Raw genomic sequence first — 13,381 nt, 5'->3', positions numbered from 1 at the left:
ACAATGAAATAGGTTAAGTTCTAGTTTTGTTTACAAAATATGATTAACAGGGGAAACATCTGTCAGTTATGACTCATCAGCAACCGTTTAGCCACAGAATACAAACAAATGGAAGGTATCAACCTAACCAAGATTGAGTGCACCAAGACCACGACACATGACTGCATCATCTTGTTAGAAATTAAAACTACTGCTGTATTACAATGCTACACTTCTTTCAAGATGGCGGATTATGGCGTCAAGATACTAGCAGACTTTTCATTCTGTGGTTCAACTGTGATCAGGTTTTTTACTGAACGTAAAAAAGAACCCGATGGAATTGATCAGTGGCTTTGAACTCAACTGTACCTACTGATAAGAATACAGCATTTCAATTGGATCAAGAATAGAAATCGGCTGATCATATTCACAATACAATTATTAAAATATACTTACTTCAGATGCCCCCTCCACCTCGTTATTTCTCTCGGGGAACTCGGTAACAGCTGACTCTGCATTATCTCCGTCCTGTGCCGGGCTAAGCCTGCACTCGGGCTGAACACCAGGTAATTACGGAGCACCCTGTTGATGGTTTTCAGCAGCGGGTACTCTTCACATCCACACAAATTCCTGTAAAATCAGACAGAAAAATAACTGTTTTTGGTGAAGCTATGTGACGCTGGTAGTCTCTCATACTGTGCCCTTCTTACACTCTTACACTCCCAACAACACACTAATAATAGACAGTAGTCGACAGTAATTGGAGAAGAAATTGGAACATAAACAGCCAAAAATTCACATCCTACACAACAAATTCACAACTATTAGAAACTGTTCAACTTCCTAAAGTGAGTCCCACGCTATAATGGCAATGGAGAAATATACGAGAACATCATTGCCTTCTATACAGAAGGCAATATACCGGCAATATACCGGCTGATACCGGTATATCTCATGTAATATTACTGTTAATTCTTGTTGAAAATAATAAATATATTTTACTGTCAGGAAAAAATATTTTTAATGATGAAATATTAATTTATTCTTTATTAATTCATACAATAAGTACATTATAAAAAATATGGAGAGGAAAAATAAGGTAACCTTGTGCTATTCCTCTCCCAATTCAGATAACACATAGTCCGAAAAAGGTTGAGTCTTGTAGATGTTCACTTCAATTTTCAGTCCTTAATTATTATTTTTAGGAAGTGAATTTTTGAATTAAGATACTTCAAAACCAAACATAGAAGAAATATTTCACAATATTATCACTAAAATAGGAAATACTCGCATATAAAAGAAATAATTTCGAAATTTACTGAAACTACATTTCATTTATTGTATGAAACACTATAATCATAATACAATTATGACATTGGAGGAAAAACTAGGCTGAGCCTGTACTATTTCTCTCCAAAAATTTTGATAAAATGTTGATGTTGTCCAAAAGTTAAGATTATGTAATCACACACTGCTTCGTCACTTGATTTTTGGTCCAGAAATAATTATAACATTATTATCTCGTTCATCAATGACATAGACACATGATCATAGAATAATTGAATCAGTCATTTGAGAAACACCTCATATCCATTTTTTATCAAAATTGAGTTGATATCTCAAGAAGGTTGAAATGTACATACTAGAAGACATTGTTGGCGAATTTTACTCAAAAATTTATGATTGGCCAACAACTCAAGCAGATGAGATTGAACTTTTATGAAAAAACATTTTGAATAGAATATTAATATAAAATAATCAATTATTACCAGTGTAAATAGTTTATATTACTTTTAGTAGGATGAATAAGTGGTTTTTAATATAGTTTCTGTGGTATTATCTCTAATCTCATGTCTTTTCATACCTTTCAACATTATATTGGGCCATTCATTAGAGAAATAACACATCTCCAGTGGCGTTATTAATTTTTTTATCATAAAATGAAAATATTAAAATCATTTTTCCCCCACCTACTGTCAAAAGTACTTACTTTACTCCCTGAAACATGATACTAAAGTGTCACTTTTTCGCTCTCGGTACTAAAAAAACAGAAAAACTCCCTAGGGAGTAAAAGTGACTCCATTTAAATAACATGGGAAGCATCTCTATTTTAAAAACGTACATTTGGAATAGGTCAGAAGGTCTAAGCTCAGATGAGGAAGCATATAGAGTAGTCATTAAACCAACTAAATTCAATACCTCAACCAGACATTTGATCGATATATAAAATTTATGTTTGTATCCTGAATTATTATTACAAACTTCATATCACGATACTAAAAAAATGTAAATATTTTTTTTTTATTCCATGTTATTCAAAATATCAGCCAACGAATATTACTTATTAACTAATCAAATTTGAAACGGGAACTTCATCATAGCTGTAGTTGTGGCTGTCATTGTTGATACAACTTTAGCCGACTAATAGTGCTGTCGGAGGAGAACTGTGATTACAAGCCAGCTGTTTCTGTTTACTTTTTAGATTATGTTATAACACATTGTTTGGTCACATACGTTTTTAAAAATAATTTTATTAGCAGTTTTTATAAAAATTTGTGTGTAGGAAAAATGTTGTGTATATCACGAGTGAAAAATGTTTTTTCTCCCTCAGGAAAATTGTTGCCCTCGGCTTCGCCTCGGGCTTCAAACTTTTCCCTCAGGGAGAAAAAACAGCACTTTTCACTCTAGATATACAAATAACTATTTATTATCGTTAGCTCATTAAACACCCTCACAACCTTATATGAACTCCAGAAGAGTGAAAAATGTCAGTGGATGGAATTAGGTTTTTTTGTCATTTCCAAAAAATTTACTTTTTTGGACATGAGGTGTTTCTCAAATGACTGATTCAATTAGGAATGCAATTTAACGACATGGAATTGTAGATGAATGTTACCTGAAATCATCCAAATCGAGAGCCCATATCATGGCACCCCCGAAATCGTTGCGCTTGACATAGTTGGACTTGTAGGCTATCATGGCTTGGTCATCAAACGACACCCACTGATCCCTCAGCCGGGCATAGGGCCCAATTCGGCCCTCCTCGTCCCTAACCACCTCCCAGCCCTGCTTCAGGGTGCGCTGGCAGATCTACAACAACACAACATATGAAGACATCATGGATTTTTGCAAAAATGGTCAATAATTGAAATCACTCAAACTGTCAGGAATGATAGTACTTGACGAGAGCAACAATAATATGTCATCACATTGGCGAAATCCACTCCTATTCTTCAGTTATAAGCATTTGAAGATGAGTGATTTCTCTGATCTGAAAGTGGAGGTAGGATTTTATGTTTGAGTGAATAACTCACCCTGTATGGTAGCTAAATGTCTCATATTATAGCACAACACTTGTTAGGTCAACCTCTATCCATAGCCCCAATATCAACCAAATCTGGGAGATTTACATTTTTCATGAAATCCATGAATTTTTTGCAAACAGACGACAATTACTGAGATATTGCAATTATTCAAATGCTAATTAATTAATTATTATTATTACAGTAGAAGCTCTCTTAACCGACCTCGGATCAACCGCCTGTCGGATTAACCGACCGTTTCCAGGAATCCTACAAACTTCCGCTGCTGCTGCGATACCGTAACGATCCAAAAATAACTTTCATGTTTCAACAGGTCGAACATATGATTCCGTAGCAAGTCAAAATTCAGTCAGTTGCTCTCAATATCATATGCGGGCAGTTTCTAGTGTGCTAACTGTGTTTGCAAACTTTGATTTTAACCGTTTTTGATACCGTAATTGTTTATGTAATTGACTTTGTTAGTGTAAAGTACAGTAGTGTAAAATGAGTGGTGTTAAACGTAAGAGACTGGTTGTGACGATGGAACAAAAACTAAAAGCAATAGAACGGCTGATAAAGGGGAATCTGTTAAAAGCATTAGCGATGAACTCGGTGTTGGTGTTCATCAAGGGACATGGAAGATCATAAGGACTATTGGGTGAGTAATGGCTACAGTAGTTTTAAAAGTTTAGGAACAGTTTTTAAAAGCTTTTTCACGTGTTTGAATGATTTTAACACCTATTACGACTATTTACAATTTTATTCGGTTAACCGACCTTTTTCGTTATCCGACCACGGTCCGGTCCCGTAGGGGTCGGTTAAGAGAGCTTCCACTGTATTATATTATGAAAATTCATTACTAAATCATGGAAAGTTATACCGTACAAATGTAGTAAATACAACACTATTATCCCAATTCAAATTGCATTTCATTTCTATATCATTCATATTTTGTAAAGTTTATTATTGACTATAAACTATTCTTATTATTTAAACGAAAATCCCACTTGAATGCTGTAATAATTCACCCTGAGGACTTCCGCTACTGCAAATATTGACAACAGCGCTGCCAATATCAGCTGCTTAAATGAGCGCTGCTATCCAGAGATTGTCAGTTTTGTGTAAGGGTAAGCATTCCTGACCGGCAATTAGGAGGTACTGGGTTCGATTCCCGGGCTGACAAATAATTTTTGAATAGTAGCGTTCATCGAATTTCCATCTAGCTGTTTACCCTGTTGTCAATATTTGCAGTAGCAGAAGTCTTAGGAGGTACTGGGTTCGATTCCCGGGCTGACAAATAATTTTTGAATAGTAGCGTTAATCGAATTTCCATCTAACTGTTTACCCTGTTGTCAATATTTGCAGTAGCAGAAGTCTTAGGAGGTACTGGGTTCGATTCCCGGGCTGACAAATAATTTTTGAATAGTAGCGTTCATCGAATTTCCATATAGCTGTTTAACCTGTTGTCAATATTTGCAGTAGCAGAAGTCTTAGGAGGTACTGGGTTCGATTCCCGGGCTGACAAATAATTTTTGAATAGTAGCGTTCATCGAATTTGCATCTAGCTGTTTACCCTGTTGTCAATATTTGCAGTAGCACAAGTCTTCGGGGTGATTTACAGCATTCAATTGGGATTTTCGTTTAATAATAATAATTTTTGCAAACAAGGTCAACATTTAAAATTGCTCGAACTGTCAGGAATGATAGTACTTGACGAGGACTAAAATCGTTTAATGTTTTAAAAATTTATAAACTTTCTTAATAAAATTATACTTTGAGAAAATATTTTCTTATTTAATTAAAAATACTGTGAAAAATAAAAAAAAAAAAAAGAGGACCAATAATATGTCATCACATTGGCCAAATTTAATTTATAAATAGTTGATAAAAATAAGGTAGATAAAGAATGTTAGAGAAGAGTATTACAAAATAATATAATTGCTAAAAGTTGATAATAATAGTTTAGTTAAGTTTCATTTTCGTCAAAAACCACTATAAGACAAGCAATGCTAGATAGATATCATCGTCGTCATGTTCAAAGGAATCTGTGGACAAAGATTGCTGAACAAATAGGATCTGAAGATAAGACTATTGTAATGAATAACTAATTTAGTGGATATTTGTTTATTCAATTATTTTCAGAATCCCAATATAATCATTGTTTATGAAAAAAATTGGTGGTTATGATAGTAGTTAATTCAATATTCAATAGTTCAGCCAACTACTGAACTAGACTGACGTAAACGGTTCCAATGGACGACCATATTCGGCCGAATTAACGGCCGGCAGATTCGTCCGATCCAACGGCCGAACGGATCGGTTCCAGTGGACGGTTACCCTTAGTTTGAAGCATTAGTCTTTTGGAGAAGAGTCTGGACTTCAGAGAGCCTGTGAAATAATTGTGTGAGAGAAAGAGCGACAGAATCAGCATAAAGACGACGGAACCGTGTATCTTCAACGACTGTTATAATCAGCCGGGACCGACAATCAACGAATAATAAACATGACAATGAATGACTATTTTTTCAATCTATATTATGTTTGTATGGAATGAATGACTGACCTCATAGTAAGCGAGGAATCCCCTGGCCCTGGTCTGCTCGCCGGCCTCCCCCCCGCCATAGGTGGGTGCATTGAGGCCATTGTCCTCGGTGGAGGCCAGACTGAACGACTGTCCGTACATCGGCATGCCCACTATCAGTTTGCGTCTGTCCGCGCCCTGCCGCATCCAGTAGTGCATCGTAAAGTTCTTAAAAAAACATAAAAACATTCATGTATTTCCATTTCAAAAGTTCTACAAAACACGCTTAATTGACCGAGCGAAGTAAGGTCTAAGATTCAAGTCGACAATTTGGCATTTCTCTTAATGTTTATATGTTGCGCATTTACGGCGAAACGAGGTAATAGATTTCCATGAAATTTGACAGGTATGTTCCCTTTTTTAATTGTGCGTCGACGTATATACAATGTTTTTGAAAATTTTGTATTTCAAGGATAATATAGAAGGAAAAAGGAGCCTCCTTCATACGCCAATATTGGAGTAAAAATCAGACTATAGAATATTATTCATCATAAATCAGCTGACAAGTGATTACACAGATGTGTGGAGAAGCCAGTCTATTGCTGTATTTCCATAAGGTCTACAGTTTCAATCAGGTTCTAGTGGATGAGAATACTGCATGAGGTCTACTGTTCACAGAACTACTAGTTATTTCAAATAATTGAGAAGGAGAAAGTAGAGAGAAGTGCGGAAAAAAGATCGAAGTTACTGAGAGAGGAGAAGACCTATAGTGAGGTCCACGTTATAAAGGCAGTGTTTGATTAGCAATGGTATTGCTATCCTTGTCTATCATTCTATAAAGCAGGTAGCGCTATCTCTTTCTCGCTTTGCCCTGTTGCCAGATCGCTTTTAACAATGTAGAATTTATAATAAATTAACAAAATATTTCATCTTAATTATGAATATTCATTATGTGATTATTGAAAATTATAATTATTATTGACTATTTTAAACGAGAATGAACAGTTAATATTCCATCAATAAACCTGTATCAGCTGCCGTCTATAGAATTTTATCAATTTCAATTTATTTCCACGTATCATATGATTTTAACAACACAATTACAATTATAAAATGAATATTAGAACCCACATAGACTATAACGTCCGTGTGTTGGAGCAGTTCTTAAGATTAGCTGTGTTACAATAAAAAATATTGGGATATATAAGTATAATATACATACGGTAAATGGAATAAAAATATGTTATATAATATATTTTAAATATTAATTATATAAAAAATCAATTTAAATTTAAAGAGGAAGAAAAGATAGATCCATTGGAAGAAAATTAGGTAATCGGCTTGTAATAATACCGATTTTATAATTATTTTCATCACACCAGAACAGCCGGAAACGCTTTTTGCAACATGTATTTGGTAAGAAAAACAAATTTAAATTCAAATTTCAAGCATACGGTGATTTGATTAAATTCTCGGCACCCTTCCACCCTTTCTAACCTAACCATTCAGAAATTCTTCGCTTTAAGACAAAAAGAAGGCATCGACAAGACAGAGGATCGGCAACGTTGTTCTCCTATCTTTCTCCACTGCCATTATAACGTGCACCTCACTATAGATAGACTACTAGGACCCTAGACTGGTCTTAGAGCATAGACTACAAGGACACTAGAGTGGTCTTAGAGCATAGACTACAAGGACACTAGAGTGGTCTTAGAGCATAGACTACAAGGACACTAGAGTGGTCTTAGAGCATAGACTACAAGGACACTAGAGTAGCCAAGCCTCACCGTGTTGAAAGTGACGTCATCATCCTCAGGGTGCGCGTACATGGGTGCCACATGCCCGGTCACCTTGTCCCACTGACCGTGGTAGTCGTACGCCATCACAGAGATCCAATCCAAGTATTTAGAGAGCGCTTTCACGTCGTAACCTGCAAACAAAATACTCATTAGTCTGTAAAATAATAAAGGAATGAATTGGCTTACACATGTAGGGCATAGCAAATTCATGGATGACGCATCATCACGTCTCAACTACTCAACTCATTAACTAGAAATTTTACACATAGATTCTCAATTCACAGAGGATGGTTATAGTCCTATTTTAAATCCTCCAAGATTTCAGTAGGTCAAGTTTTTTAATAAGACCCTTGCGGGGCACGGGTTAACTGCTAGTCTATGTTATAATAAAGGAAAGTATTGGCTTATACACGTAGGGGATAGGAAATTGACGAATGACGCATCATCACGTCTCAACTACTCAACTCGATAACTTAAAATTTTGCAGGAAAGTCACGTCATTCGTGTATCGATACGGAAGACGAGTTTGTATCAAAATTAATATGAAATGAGTTGTTTGTATCAAGATTGGTGAGGGATTTGATACGGAAGTGAGTTAAGTATCAAGTTTGGTGGGGGATTTGATACGGAAGAAAGTGCTGTTTGTATCATGTTTAGTGGGGGATTTGATACGGAAGTGAATTTGCTTGTATCAAATCTTTTTGGTAGAGAGTTAGTGGGGAGGATATTTTTAATATTCTTTCCGAAGAATGGGCATTGATATGTCCAAAGCTCCGCCAATTTATGTAGATGCATAACAATATAATATCTATAGTTATTATATTACAAATTACTTTTTCCTCCAGCTACTGTCTAAAGTACTTACTTTACTCCCTGAAACATAATACTAAAGTGTCACTTTTTCGCTCTAGGTAGTAAAAAACAGAAAAACTCCCTAGGGAGTAAAAGTGACTCCATTTAAATAACATGGGAAGCATCTCTATTTAAAAAAACTTACATGGTAATAGGTTAGAAGGTCTAAGCTCAGATGAGAAAGCGTAATAGAGGTGTCTGTCATTGAGTCAACTGAATTCAATACCACAACCAGAAATTTGATCAACTCATGAAATATATGTTTGTATGATATTATATTCTTAATATTGGTAGACAATAAAAATTTATACAATTTTTAAAATATTTTATTGTATTCAAAAATACCAGCCAACAAATATTCTTGATCTGAATTCTGCAATTCAAATCTGAACCGCGTGATCTGGAGTCAGCCATTTTTGGTAGCTCAGCTGATATGATTGTTACAACTTTGGCCGATAGATAGCGCAATCAGCAGTGCCTATCAGACGACCGGTTTTTAGGTTTTAGTTTTTAGGTTATGTTGTTAGGAAACATTGTCACCAATACGTAAGTTATTAGAATGATTTAATTTGCAGTTTCTATAAAAAAATGTAGATGGAGGAAAAATATTGTGTACATCACGAGCGAAAAATACTTTTTCTCCCTCAGGAAAATTGTTGCCCTCGGCTTCGCCTCGGGCTTCAAACTTTTTCCCTCAGGGAGAAAAAGTCGTACTTTTCACTCTAGATATACAAATAACTATTTAATATCATATACAGTTCAATAATTATTTTCTTTATCTATATTATGTAAATTCATCAATAATTTTGCTGTATTGTAAGCTATTGTATATAAGTGTATAAGCCAGTATATTGTAATCTACATAAATAAAGTACTCAATCAATCAATCAATCTATAAACATAATAAAGGAAAGAATCGGCTTATACTTGTAGGGGATAGGAAATTGTCGAATGTCGCATCATCACGTCTCAACTACTCAACTCATTAACTTGAAATTTTACATCAATATTTTGAATTAACCGAGTATGGATGTAGGCTCAAATACAATTTGATTGACAAACGAGCAGAATGTGAGGTTAGGTTAGACCTACAACTTACCGGCAGTAATGACAGTTCGACTGGGCGACACGGCAGCTGATAGCAGCAGACCATGAGGTTGGAATGCTTTGTGCAATTCTTTCACAAACGCCGCGAAAGACTCCTTGTCCGAATCTGGGCCTTGCTGACAATTCACCTAAACCAACAAAAAATAACAAAATTATTTATTTATTCAATCATTTAGCATTACATAACTTATAATAATTAAATATGTATTTATTCATAGACAACTGATACAGGAATAGGTGAAAGCAACAGGCATTCGCCCAGAACTGCTTTCAACCTTCATTTAAAATAAACAGTCAGAGGTTATGTAGAGTCCATGATTTGATTCACAAACAATTGTAAGTCCAAAAAATCTGGTGTGGCGCACTCACACAACTTTCCTTGCCGTTATGAAAATTGATCACCTGACGCTAGTGTTCCCGCGCATCTCAAGTCTACTATTCAAAGATTTGAGCCAGCTGGTGACAGGGCAATAACGCTGGAGACACACATGAGGTCTGCTATCTCTTCAAAGTGAATCATTTAATAGAATCAACAATAATTTGCAATTGAATCAACACATTTTCTCGAATTTAAAGCTTATTTTCAATTTTGGGTGAAAATGTTACTGAACATTAATTGTAGGGATTTTCATGCTCAATCTACTCGACTTGATTTTTTTGTTTCAATTGTATCTGAAGCCTGATAATTGGGAATCTATCTGCATTGCTGGGGCGGAGCTCCTAAAATTTTTACAGATATGGGACTTATGGCAATTGATAGAGCTTATCAATGACTATTCCAGGTATGAATTTGATCAAAATCGTTGGAGCCGTTTTCGAGAAAATCGCGAAAAACCCTGTTTTTGACAACATTTTCGCCATTTTAGCCGCCATTTTGAATTGCATCAGATCGAAATTGTTCGTGTCGGATACTTATATCGTAAGGACCTTAAGTTCCAAATTTCAAGTCATTCCGTTAATTGGGAGATGAGATATCGTGTACACAGACGCACATACACTCATACACACACACATACAGACCAATACCCAAAAACCACTTTTTTGGACTCAGGGGACCTTGAAACGTATAGAAATTTAGAAATTGGGGTACCTTAATTTTTTTCGGAAAGCAATACTTTCCTTACCTATGGTAATAGGGCAAGGAAAGTAAAAAATGTATCAACTAGAATTTTGAATTATCTGATACCCAAAAACAAAAGCAAACAAGGAACTTCTATTACACAAACATGTTAGAAATCAAAAGTTATGATTTATTTTATTCAATTATATGATTAAAAAAAAATCATAACTTTGAAAGAACTCAAATAGTATCTTAAGTCACAAGGACGGGAAGGGCCGTTCTGCAGGAGTAGGGGTAAAGTGAGAGTTCTGTCTCAAAGCTGGCTCAAACCTGGCTCCAAATCTGATTCTTGGTTCTAACCTTGCCCAATCCAATGTAATCCGATCTAACCTAACCTAGCCATACCCCTAATCTCATAATGAACCTCAAATGAAGATTTCCCACTTTTTTTGGAGAAAAAAAAACTAGATCCAGCTTTTTTTTTATTTCTTGAATAACTAGGAAACCGTTAATTTTACAAAAAATCTACAAGAGTAACTTTTTCCAGTAAATCTAATAACGAATCCATTGACACCCCATTTGTTAGGATTGAACAAAAAATAAGGATCTCATAGATCCAGTTTTTTTTATTTCTCGAATAACTAAGAAACCGTTAATTTTACAAAAAATCTACAAGAGTAACTTTTTCCAGTAAATCTAATAACGAATCCATTGACACCCCATTTGTCAAGATTGAACAAAAAATAAGGATCTCATGGGAAAACTAGATCCAGTTTTTTTCAATTTCTTGAATAACTAAGAAACCGTTAATTTTACAAAAAATCTACAAGAGTAATTTTTTCCAGTAAATCTAATAACAAATCCATTTGTCAAGATTGAACAGAAAAAGTAGATCCAATTTCTTGAATAACTAGGAATAATTTTTTTCAGTAAATCCATTATTTGTCAAGGGATCCTAACTCTGAAACTGAGCAACAAGCATTTTTATGTTGAGACCCTTTCTCAAACCTCAGCACTAAACCCCCCCCCCCACAGAGTGGGGGGGGTTGGGGGGGCTTGACCCTCTGCCGTTAACCAGCTAAGCTTGAAAACTCACCTCAGGTTGTATTGAGAAGGAAAAATATATATAATAAAAATGTATAAGAAACAAGTCAAGTCAGATATATTACTTGTTGATCAGAGTGTACATCTTGATGAGAGTATTACCAAATATGAGTATATCACTCACACACCATATATTCAACAGACATTTAATTACAATGATGAAATTCGAATTAGTTTAAAACAAGAAGATATTTATACACTTCCAAGTAGAAGTTTTCTCATAATTGAAGGCGAAATCATAGTGAAAGATAAGAATGATGTTGAAACCAAGGACTTTTCACTTATCAATAATGGAGTTGCATACCTATTTGATGAAATCAGATATGAATTGGGAGGGGTTGAAGTTGATCGCACACGTAATGTAGGATTGACAACAACCATGAAAAACTATCTACGTCAATCAAAACTCAATGAAAAAATTATGGAGAATGCAGGATGGAAGTTGACTGGATGGAAAAGTTTAGATAAATTCTGCTTCTGCATTCCTTTGGATATGTGGTTAGGTGTAATGGAAGACTATAGAAAAGTTCTATTAAATGTTCGTCAGGAAATTGTTCTATTAAGATCATCATCAGACTTAAATTGTATTGAATCAGAGACAGCAAAATCAGTGAAAATTGATATTACAAAACTACAATGGAAAGTACCCTACATACATGCTTCTGACACTGTTCGTCTTGATCTGCTGAGTTTAACACATAGTGATATACCAATTACCATTCCATTCAGATCATGGGAATTGCATGAATTTCCACAATTACCTGAAACTACTAATCTTCAATGGACAGTTAAGACAACTTCAAACATATTGAAACCTAGATTCATTATTCTTGGATTTCAAAAGAATAGGAAAAATGTTATAACTGCTAACAGGTCACATTTCGATTTCTGTAATCTGAACAATGTTAATCTCTATTTAAATGCTCAATCATTCCCCTATGAAAATATTGTTGGTAATAAACATTTATTGTATCACATGTTCTCTGAATTCCAAAATGAATACTATCCTTATAACAGCAGTACATCAATTGAGTATAAAACATTTGATGAATATGCACCATTGGTTGTTATAGACTGTAGTAAGCAAAATGAACTATTGAAATCTGGTGCAATAGACATAAAGTTGACATTGGAAACAACAAATAATTTCTCAGAAAAAACCAGTGCCTACTGTTTAATCCTCTATGATAATGAGTTTGAATATACACCACTGAGTGGAACAGTAAAAAGAGTATTATAAATCTTCTATAAAATAACAAAAACTAGACAATATTCAAATCAAAAGTATTAATCTACAAATGTATCAATATTTTACCTTCAGTATCATCCCATTAATTTATAGAATTGTTCTTGTCTTGATCTCAACCATTTTCTTCAAATTTAATTTTAAAGCATTTTATATCATTATTAGATTTATCAGCTTCTTTCAAAGCAAAATACTGACTGTGTATCCATATGAGCTTAGATTTTTCATTAAAGTTGAATAATGTTCTTGGTCTGGGTAACCAAACCTACATTTTTTTCTGGGTGTACTCACCTACATCTACAATTTTTTTCTGGGTGTACTCACCTAAACCTAAGATTTTTCACCTATATTTATTACATTTTTTTCATACCATTCTTTAAAAGAGATTCCAGAAGAAAGTGGGAATTGTTG

The 13,381-nt window shown here is 34.6% G+C and overlaps 1 pseudogene across 1 annotated transcript in view; it reads right to left on the bottom strand.

Moving 5' to 3' along the window:
* The window catches only part of LOC111055424, a 131,598-nt pseudogene that overhangs the window by 10,711 nt on the left and 107,506 nt on the right, over positions 1-13,381 (bottom strand). Inside the window, exons 38-42 of the transcript XR_005572930.1 lie at positions 9,553-9,688; positions 7,590-7,732; positions 5,845-6,030; positions 2,876-3,069; positions 436-609 (exon numbers count right to left, since the gene is read on the bottom strand). The product of XR_005572930.1 is annotated as a probable chitinase 10 (transcript). The remainder of the gene's footprint in view (positions 1-435; positions 610-2,875; positions 3,070-5,844; positions 6,031-7,589; positions 7,733-9,552; positions 9,689-13,381) is intronic.

This window comes from Nilaparvata lugens, chromosome 14, assembly GCF_014356525.2.
Source record: "Nilaparvata lugens isolate BPH chromosome 14, ASM1435652v1, whole genome shotgun sequence".
Classification (NCBI taxonomy): domain Eukaryota; kingdom Metazoa; phylum Arthropoda; class Insecta; order Hemiptera; family Delphacidae; genus Nilaparvata; species Nilaparvata lugens.
This window is presented reverse-complemented; position numbering and strand designations above follow the sequence as displayed.